At 37.2% G+C, this 9,691-nt stretch overlaps 1 long non-coding RNA gene across 1 annotated transcript; it reads right to left on the bottom strand.

Moving 5' to 3' along the window:
- Positions 1 to 7,377: 7,377 nt before the first annotated feature.
- On the bottom strand, positions 7,378 to 8,071 carry LOC116656499. Its single transcript, XR_004311431.2, has 2 exons — positions 7,907 to 8,071; positions 7,378 to 7,653 (listed from the first exon to the last, which is right to left on the bottom strand). It is a non-coding gene; the product is annotated as an uncharacterized LOC116656499 (long non-coding RNA).
- Positions 8,072 to 9,691: the final 1,620 nt, after the last annotated feature.

The raw sequence follows: 9,691 nt of genomic DNA, 5'->3' as shown, positions 1-9,691 counted from the left end.
ATTTTTTTTCCTTAGGAAGGCCTCCACGTTGGGCAACACTTTTTTTCTAAATTATTATTATCTAATAATATAATATTATTATTGTAACGTGCAACGTTTGTAGGGGCAGTGAAAGGACCTGGCGGGCACGCTGAAAGGGTCCGGCTCTAGCTCGTCGGCTTGGGGGTGGAGGTCTTGCTGGGACAGATCCTTCGCGAGTTGCAACGTAGGATAATAGTAATGTAGCGGTATAAGAAAGGTTGCGTGCTGCGACAGAGAGAAGTTTATAATCTCCGCTTGAGATCAGAGCCGGTATTCACGATCATCAAATTCAAATAGAAAATTGGAACAGGACAGAAATTGTTTCGAGAGAATAATTGAAGGAGCACTGCTGTTGGTGTGTCCATATTTTCCCCAACCCTACCTTGGCCACAGGCAGAAGAGTGTCATTCTCGTGGCCCTTTTCCCCCACTACACCCGAGGATTCATTTGCGAAGTTCGTCAGTTAAATTTACAGTAACATTTTATTTATTATATTTTTATTTAAAGTTCTTAATTGACATAGCCAAATTAATCATATTATTTTTTTTACAAAGTACTAGAGAAAATGACTAATCCTAATGAAAACTCTAACTAATTTATTTATTTACTTTGATTATAAATATATTTTCATTTTTTTCTAATAATTTTAGGCTGCATGTGTATTTATAGTTTAGAGAAATTAATTTATTCAAATTTTTCCATCACTGTTTTGTTTTCTGTCTAAGGTTGTGTGTACGGTGGGAAAAACCAATCATATAAATTCATAATAAATCAAATTTTGCGCATGGCTAATAAACTTCAATTAAATATCTTCTTCTTTAATTCACAATGGAAAATTTCTGACTTACGTGCTTTCCTCGGCGAAAAGGTCGACCTTGGCGTTGGTGGCTGTAGACGTGGATTATGGTTTAAGATTTTTATTTTTATGTTTAGAAATTTTCCATTAGTATTTTTATTCTGTGTTCAAGTTTTATTCACTTCCTTCTTCCTTTTTCTCTTAATCCAGAGAAAAAAAAATTTTTTTCACATTTCATTTTTAATAATCGAAACTCTGTTTAATACCACTGTGCCTTCCTTTGCTTTTTCTTTCACTTCAATCAATGACAAACAAAACTTCACTTATTGCTTTCGCTCTTCTTTTCCAACTCACACCTACTTATGATACTTTCTGCACTTCTTCTTTTTTTTTTTTAGAAGGACACTGGATCTTAAAAAATCAAATAAAAAAAATTGAAAACAATATAGCTCACTAATTAATGATAATGGCTTAAATTTTATTGAATATTTTTGCTTGATTTTTCTTTTTTTCTACATTTTTTTCTTTTTTTCTTCTTTAAGCTTCATATTTCTTCAATTTTCATTTTTTAGTGTGATCCACTTAACAATAGCGTTAACTTAAACTTCTAAAAAAGGGTTCTTCTTCTCCTCGCCAAATTCCTAGCGCCTCTCCTCCGGCGCTGATCACGTGTTCCACGTGTTCCACTTCGGCTCCAGGTACCGGCTAGATGTTGAATCTGTCTTTCACTCGCGGCTTGTTGCGATCCCGCAGTTCCGTTTCTTTCGAGGCGGAAAGACAGTTCGCAGTTTCGACAGTTCGCACTTGCAATCCGGCACAAACAAAAAAAAAAAAAAAAAAAAAAAAAAAAGAGTTTAAAAATTTTCGCTCTCCTCAACACGTCCAACTTGCGGTAGGTCCAAACTTCAAAAGAAGGTCTGCCCTCTCCCGCGCATTTCCTGCCCCTTTTAGACTAACCAGTCTTGATCCACTTTTGATCAGCTGGCCGATGATTTGCCTAAGTGGTAACTCTCGCCAAAAATGGGATATTTTATTTTTGTTTATTTTTCGCGGGTTAAGTTCAAATTTTATCCTTTTTTTTTTTTCTCTTTATGCCTACGTCGCTTCAGGCGCATCCGCTCAAGGAATTTGCGTTAGACTCCCGCGTTGGAATGGAATCCAAGGAATCCGAGTCAGCTTGCCTTTCCTTCCATTTAGACTGCGTGGCATCGTCCACTTTCTGCAACAGCACTTGTTGTGCTTCGTTCTGCTGCCTAGCAACTCCAATGCGACGTCATAATTTTTGTCCGTGAGACGATCAAACAGTCTCCAAGGCAGACTCACGAGGCAGGACCGCAACCACTGAAGCTTCTCGACCATCTATGAATGGGTTTATGTCCACCATGGTCGAGATCAGTGAACCTCCACTAAAAGTGGGAAGTGGCAGAGGCAGCAAAGCCTGGAAAGTTCTGCGGTTATCACTTTCGGACTCGCCGGAAACATCCTGGAGCGCCGCATAATCTCCTGGTTCAGGATAAATCGTGCCTCCCTGAGGCACTCCCTGGGTTCCCCTTTTTGCGCGGTTCAAACTGCATACGTACAGCCCACCTCCCGTCCAACCGACTAAGGGACGCTGCCGATAGATACATGTTTACGCTTAGTGTTTACAAAGTTATAAAATTGCTTCGGATCCTGAGTAAACTGAATCCTGCAGCGGCGAATATAACTCCTATAACATTCTGCGTTATGCACGGTGAAATTGGACCGAGCTACTAAGTATCTAGAATAACTAACTGTACAGCCAGATAATCTATGTTTATTCAAAAGTCTACTCATACTATTCTTTAAGTTGTTAAGATGCCGTGTATACCAAAATGAGTTTACAGAGAAATACAATTTTTGTAATGCTAAGTTTATATCATCGCATGCCAGTAAATTAGACCAATCAAATTCCGAAATTAACTTATTTAATTTCATAAAGTCAGCCTTACGAAAGAAACGAACTTTATGAGATTTAAGTGTAGACTTAAGGTCAATTAAGGAGTTGTTTTCAATTGAAAGCTCAAGAGTGGGATGATATGGATCCTCAGGGTCAGAAAGGGGCCAAGTTCTGGAAAGAGTAATTCCATCAGGATCAGAAACGAAACATAAGTCCAGCAGCCGACCTAAAGAATTTCTAACGTGGTTAATTTGCCCGAGTGACATGTCAAACATGCCCACAGGAAAGTCGTGGTGGGAATTAAGCTGTAAAGACGGTGAATTTTCAACATTTGACCATATAAGTTCTGGGATATTAAAGTCACCCAGGGCTATCAGCTGGTCACCATCAGACAGACGATCGAAAACCAAACGAATAGCGGACAAATGTTGCCAGTATGTTGGCGGTTCGGACGAAGGTGGTATGAACGAACAGGTAACATACAAAGATTGATCGGACAAAGTGATTTTGATGCAAAGAAATTCAATGTCACCAAACTCTCATGATTTTACCTCTTCAGAAGCGAATTTGGAGTCTACAGAAATTAGCACTCCTCCTCCCCTTCGCAAAGTTCTATCACATCTAAAAGTGGTGTACCTACTAGGAAAAACTTCGGAGCTTAAGATCTTCGGCTTTAACCAAGTTTCTGTAAATACAATAATGTGAGATGCTAAGAAAGAACTATCAGAATACATTTTGGAAAGTTTACTACGTAACCCTCTTGTGTTCCGATAGGTAAGTGTTAGAGAAGGTAAGTGTTATAGGTAAGTGTTAGAGAAGACATTAGTTTTTTAAAATAGAGGAAGATGAAGTGGAAGGTTGATCAGTGGCCGTAACATGTGGGAGTTTTAATCCGCATTACAATCACACATTATGGTTATAACCCTTTTTTATATTTTTTTGTTTGTTTTTTTTTGCGGTTCCCATTGCATACGTACATTCCACCTCTCGTCCAACCGACCGAGGTACGCTGCCGCGTAACGTACGGCTCGAATTGCGGGAATAGATCCGAGACAGATTAAGCGAGGAGTAGGAGAAAGATATCACGAGGAAGAGTGTTGCACAGTTAAGGCGGTTAATATGAGCGATTTAAGATTGTTAGTGGAGCAAAGTGACAAGATGTGGTAGAGACCATTATAGTCCAAACATAATGCCCTGAGTGGATCGTGTTGGGCATATATCGAACTACAATGGCTGAGGAGTAGAGGACGAAAGTTTCTAGTCCTTCTACATAAATAAGATTAAGGGTTAACGGTTTGTTAATGATGGTAAGTTGTTTAGTAAAAGTCTAAAGTGTTTAGTAAAAGTACGATAAGAGGGAAGGTAAAGATTTTCATCCCAATTAAGTCCACTAAGAGCGAAAGTTTTTTTGTACAGATTCAATGTGATCTTGGTGTACTCCGTACTGAGGATGTATTGCATGTATTGTAGATATATGGTCGGTATATTTAAGTCTCAAATCTAATAAGACACATAGATCTTTAACCTGAGTTAATCGTTCTCACGCCTTCCCATAGAGAAAGACATAGCCTGGTGAGGACTAGATCGGTAAAAACACACAAGCTTACATTTCGATCCATTAAGCTTTAGGTTATTTGCAAAACACCAATTTTGAAGTTTATCCAAATCGGATTGAAGTCTAGACTGGGCTCTAGTGAATTCATACTGAAGGCCCAGCTTAACGGCATCAGCGTACATAAGTACAAGTGAATTGCTTAAGGCAAGAGGCAAGTCGTTAATAAACAGTGTAAAAAGTAGGGATCCAAGATGGCTTCCATGGGGCTTCCAGATAAGAAGATCGGTTGGGAACCCCAAAAGACTGAGTTAAATTATAAGAAGCGAATGGTTAACAGAGTTAAATGCTTTACTGAAGTCAGTGTAAATGACGTCTTGTAAGCCATTCCGGAACCCATCCGTCATAAAAGATGTTAGCTCCAATAAGTTGGTAGTGGTGAGCGGCGCTCCATGAAGCCATGCTGGCAAGAAGTTTTTATTGATCTACATGTTGCAAATGTGGAGTGATAAGTTTTTCAAAAAGCTTTTGAATTGCTGACAATTTAGAGATGCCTATATAATTTGCCGGGTCGAATTTTTCCCCTTTTTTATGCAGCGGATTAATGAAAGATTCCTTCCACATAAGGGGAAAGATCGAAGTTTCCAGCGATAGATTAAAAAGTTTAACGAGCGGTTTACACAGAGCCTCGGCGCAGTTCTTCAGAACACAGCCTAGTACTCCATGAGGGCCTGGCGAATTCACGGGCTTGACCTTAAGAAGATCCGATAACACACCACTTTGATCGAAAGAAATATAAGGTTGGCTGATTGGATATTATAAGTGTAAGGCTGGGCTGAACTGCTGCTAGGTGAACACGTAGTTTGAAAAAACTGTACAAAGAGATAGGCCATTGCCTGATCAGTGTTCGCATAAAAGTTCTCAAACGTAAACAGTGCACTATGGTCCCAAATCCCGATTTGGTGGCATAAAATCGAATATTGCATCTATCGAGCTGAAACTTGGCACACTTCATTAATAGACCACTCTAAATATTTAAGCAAACTTTCAAGTAAGTTTGACCACGCCTACTCCAACAGCCCATATACACATCATGATGTATACGTGATGTTTTCTTAAAATTTGTTTTCTTAAACATATTTTTATTATTTTCTTTTATTTTATACTTTTTTTTATATTTATAATAAAGTTTTATTGCTTTTTGTTTATTTTATTCTATAGTAATCTGTTGTTAGAAGTCAAAACTAAAAATATAAGTGTAAGCATATAGATATGTATTCAGTAGTTTTCTACGGCTAATTCAAACGAAAATGGATTTATTTCATTTGATTCAGAATCATCTGAGTCATCTGAGTCATCTAATAGATCATTAAAACTTTCGTTATTAACAAATGACTTTGTATTGCTTTGAACAATATGATGGGGTGCTTCTAAGAGTTCGATTACATCTTGGGGAAGCGGTTGTTTCTTATGACGTGCTGTCCTTTTCTTAATACCCATACTTGAAATAAGTGGATCTGATGAGTCCATAGATCTGTGGAAAACATCCATCAAATTATTAATTCGGGAATTTCTTCGAGCATGCATTTGCCTATCACGTTTGTACAATTTATTTCGTGCTTCTGAAGCATTTTCCCCAAGACAGCCAACCGGGACTACTGATGCAGCTATTATTTGCGATCCATGTATTAAAATCTTGTGTAGAGTTGGTGACATCGGATACCATCGGTAATGGTAATGTGTATAGTCGAATAGTTTTATCGGAGAATTTTTGAAATTTTTGAGGATCGATTGCAAATTCACAGTTAATAGCTACTAGAATAGTATGCAGACTATTAATTAGCTCCAAGTCAAGTTCTAAAATGGATGCAAATAATTTTGTATTAGAAAAAGCCTTTCTAGCTGTATTGCCATCGTTAGTGTTTCCGCTGCCATTCTGTTTCGCTTTTGTATATGTTCTTTTTTAGAAATCATATCGCGTTTGTCACTTTCGAGTCGTGCTTGCCACTTTTTAAACTTCAATCTATAAGATATTTTTAGGAGTAATTCAAAAACACGTATCCACGCGTGTAGTGGACTTATTCCATACTGAAGGTGTCCAGGTTTCGGCTTAAAAGAATTCTGGTCAATAGTATCCATAAATTGTTTTGGGCCTGCTCCACAAATTGAACATAATTGGCAGGAATTCGTGCCCGTTAAAACGTTTAAAACTTTTCCGTCTATAAGTGTCATATGCATATCAAATGCGATAGTGATTTTCCTTTCCTCTAAAATGGTTAATACGAAGGGAATCAAATGTTCTATTTGCCTGTCCAAATCGTTTTTCTCTGCAAGAATGTGATCTTTTGTTTCTTTTGCGAATTCCATTTTTAGAGGGCGACAAAATCTTACAGATTGCGGAGTTCTGTTATTCCAAAATATGGATCCTGCATCATCTATAAGCTTCAGAGGTATAATGGTAGTAACAAATAACGACTGATCTGAGGTGTCTTTTTCGTTACATTCAAATCTTTGTTTGTACATACTCTGTCCAGATGATCCATCAAATCCGTAACTTACAATTAATTTAAGGCTTGACACAGTTTCCAAATTTGCAAATAGTTCCTCCTGCATCAATACAATTCGGCTCGCAGTATGATTTAATAAATCCTGTAAAGCAACCTTTGCAAATGTTTCTGTCGCTGTTATCCCCACAGGTCTCAACTGTAATTTAGCTTCCAGAACTTTTTTGTAGTTGGGGTATATGTCGCAATTATGCAGTTTGCTTATTTGACGAATTTCTTTGTACAATTGTTTGCTTAATGAATTGTCTATGAAAAATTCCAAAGCCTCATTTATTGTAAGAGGTATTGGTTCTGCTGTATGAAGCTTTCTTTTAGCTTCAGTTGCCTGTGCTTCAGACCTATTACAATTTGCAAGTAAAAATGCAACACTATGTTCACTTGATTTCCTTGCTGATATTGAAGCTGCGTGTATCAAAAGTTGCGTATCATTTTCATTCTTAAGCGCTACTTCACCAGCAAGTTTTCTTTTAAGGCGCGATCCTCCTTCATCATAAGTCAGTTTTGGTCTTCCCTTCTTTAAATGTTCCATCTCCGAGTGATTTTCCAAATGTATTTTAAGAGACTTTAATAGCCACTGTGAATGCTTTTCTCTGAATGTTCGCATATTCCGACTGCACTTTTGCAGGTTTGACGTAACAAAAATTTCAAAACTTCTTATTTTTTTTATTTATTTCACTCCTTTTGTCGTCGCTTAGTGTACATTGATCTATTTGACCAAATACAAATTCAGTCAGCGCGGAAGAGTGGCGCCCGCTGTCCATCCACACGTCCAGCAACGTGGCGTGACAGAATTCAAGCACATCTAAATAATTATAGCATCGGAAAAGCCGCAAAAAGCCGCAAACGAAACTATTATTAAAATTTAATATAAAGTGTCTACTATTGTTTAACATACATTAAATAACGCACAAATACGCACAACACCTTTTTTCCTCTATAGAAGACGAACACTTTTGTCAGCTTTTTGATTTCCTTGGACAACACAAAACAGTACAATTATATAACGTTAAACAAATTACCACACAAATTGTGTTTATTATTCGTAATTTACATACCTCCAACTTCAATATCCATTTTAAATAATAGAAAAATATTGTTTGGTTTAGATTTGCCAAGCTCTCAAAGTTATTAAATATTTCCCGCCAATTTTGTCACAAAAATCAGCTGCTCAATCACCTGACTTTAAACATCTGTAAAAATTGCAAGGTTGCATTTTTGACAAAAATATTTATTGATACTTTCTATCTAGGGTATCTAGTTTAAATATATAAAAAAAAAATTCAGATTTTCTTCCATGAAATTTGGGACTTTATGCCACCAAATCGGGATTTGGGACCACAGTGCAGTGGGCGGAAAGATACATTTTTACGCTTAGTGTTTACAAAGTTATAAAACTGCTTCGGATCCTGAGTAAACTGAATCCGGCAGCGGCGAATATAACTCCTATAACATTCTGCGATATGCACGGTGAAATGGGACCGAGCTACTCTTGAGTAACTAACTGTACATACTGTTCCTTAAATTTATAAGGCTTGTAAAATAATCATATACGTTGAAGCAGACGGATATTTTCACGGCACACAAGCACACAGTGGCACACAAAATATGTTGAAAGTGCAAAAATATGTTCCTCCCACTTGGCCTGGGTAGCTGGGTCCATTCCTTGGAGCACATGGACAATGATGAATTCTCTTCGGAGATTTCCAAGGAACGAACTGCTTCTAAGGCTGAGTCGCTTAGACAAGATAGCAACCTCTGCAGCTTTTCCATCTTACTTGTGTGAGGATTGCAGCCCACGATTGTTCGTGCAGTAAGGCCAGGGTTTTGTCTTGTAATAAACCGAAGATTCCATAGCAGGGCCCTCCTCAGGGTTCCTCCTCTCAAATAAATAGCCCCGGACATCTAGCGAGTATCCGCACCGTATGCGCTTGGGTTGCCGCCTCTAAAAGGTAGGCTTTATGGGTTACTCCCCCTTACTCCGCCTTACTCTACCTTAAGGCTTACCTTACCGCCTTAAAGTTTTTAAAGTAGTATTTGAAAATTAGGAGGGTCCCAACCATCATTCTTTTGGCGATCAGTTAAGGACCAACTTGGAGAAAAAATAAAAATAAATAAAAAATAAGGAAACTAAATAAAATAACAAATGTTTTGATTGCTTTGGAAAAATAAAAAAGAAGAAAACAAGGCAGATCGGCCAGATATCTTACTCCTAGGGCGATTGCTAGATAATATATATATATCAGATAATCAAAATGTGATGACAGAATCGTATCTGCTGAAAACCGAAAGACATGGCACGTAGTTGTTGTAAAATAAAAATATCTCTGAAGATCTCAAGGGGAATAATTGGATGTTCAGCGATTGAACATTAAAATAAGTAAAGGAAATAAATTTAAGAAAATAATATGATTTATTTTAGAAATACCCAAAATATATTCCCCCCCTTTTTTTTGTGTTTTTGCTAAGCGATTTTGAATCCTAGAGTGGATTAACGATTGGTTCGTAAAACTAAGCCTTAATACAAAAAATAAATGAAAAAGAAAATGAGGAAAGAAGGATGTCAGAGTCGTAACTGCTCAGATTATGACAAGAGCGAGGAAACCTCGGAGCTCATTAGATTACCCAATTCAGAGCCAATAAAAATACGAAATATTTCGGAAGAACTAAACGGAATATCTGGATGTGATTGCTCATCTTGATGAATTACATAAAGTAAAATAAATAATATAAAAAATTGAATAAGAAAATATAAATGTTTTCTTGTGTGAAATAAAATAAAATAAAAAAATAAAAAATAAAAAATAAATAAAAGACAATCCGTTTGGTTTATCTTGGTCGGC

This window comes from Drosophila ananassae, unplaced genomic scaffold (genome assembly GCF_017639315.1).
Source record: "Drosophila ananassae strain 14024-0371.13 unplaced genomic scaffold, ASM1763931v2 tig00000130, whole genome shotgun sequence".
Lineage (NCBI taxonomy): Eukaryota > Metazoa > Arthropoda > Insecta > Diptera > Drosophilidae > Drosophila > Drosophila ananassae.
This window is presented reverse-complemented; position numbering and strand designations above follow the sequence as displayed.